The 933-nt window shown below is 48.8% G+C and overlaps 1 pseudogene; it reads left to right on the top strand.

Annotated features, from left to right (window-relative positions):
• The first annotated feature begins 463 nt into the window (after positions 1-463).
• LOC104506313 lies at positions 464-614 on the top strand (annotated as a pseudogene).
• The last annotated feature ends 319 nt before the right edge of the window (positions 615-933 follow it).

Raw genomic sequence — 933 nt, 5'->3', positions numbered from 1 at the left:
CGGGCTCCCGCGGGCTCCGCTGGCCGTGGGACCCCCCCCCGGGAGCCCCTGGACGCTGCTTTCTGGCGCGCCTGGGCTTTCCTGGGCTTGGGAGGACGGCGGTGCTGGCCAGGCCTCCGCGGCTCCTGGACTGCTTGTCTGGAGAGGGCTGGGGCGTAAGTGCTAACAAGGAGTTGGGCTGCTGCCCTGTCATAGCGTTGCGGTGCCCTCCTGCCTCGCCGGAAAGAAATTACCCTGGTGACAAAAAAACCCACAACCAAGGCAGCTGCTTAGGGTGGTAGTTCTTATTTCACTGATGCGGTTTGGGTAATTAGTGTGTTTTACCTTGCGGAGAGCACGGTTTGGATCTGTGCGTTACTGTGGATGTGGGAATGCGTGGAAAGGTGACTGTTGGAGAAGGTGGCTCCAACCTCAACCTGTTTTCCTCTCTCAGGTCATGTAGAAGAGCAGATTTCATGTGAAGATGGGACTGTTGGTGTTCTTGCGTAACTTGCTGCTAGCTCTCTGCCTCTTTCTGGTACTGGGATTTCTGTACTATTCTGCCTGGAAGTTGCACCTTCTCAGATGGGAGGACTCAAGTAAGTATGAGCAACTGTTTCTGGGCTCCCTAAAATGTCTGTTAAATAGTTGGAATAGGACTGAGGTGGTTCTGATTTAGTAGTATTAGAGGGATGTGATTAAGCCCCATCAAATGCTGGAGCTTTTAGTAGTATACTTAAGGGGTTGAATTTGTGATTACCTAATGCTCTTTATGGCTTTACTTTTATTACTGGGTACCAAAGCAGGTTCATGCTCTATAAATCTAGTATTAGAGACCTCAGTTCTTAGAATATTCTGTGTTAGTTTATGATTCCTAATTGTTGAAGTAAAGAGCTTGTGTGCTGAGGCTTTTGTTCTCTGAATCTTTCTGTACGTTTAAAAATATCTAAGAGA

This window comes from Eurypyga helias, unplaced genomic scaffold, assembly GCF_000690775.1.
Source record: "Eurypyga helias isolate BGI_N326 unplaced genomic scaffold, ASM69077v1 scaffold15592, whole genome shotgun sequence".
In the NCBI taxonomy this organism is placed as follows: domain Eukaryota; kingdom Metazoa; phylum Chordata; class Aves; order Eurypygiformes; family Eurypygidae; genus Eurypyga; species Eurypyga helias.
Note: the sequence above shows the minus strand (reverse complement) of the source record. Positions and strands in the feature narration are given on the sequence as shown.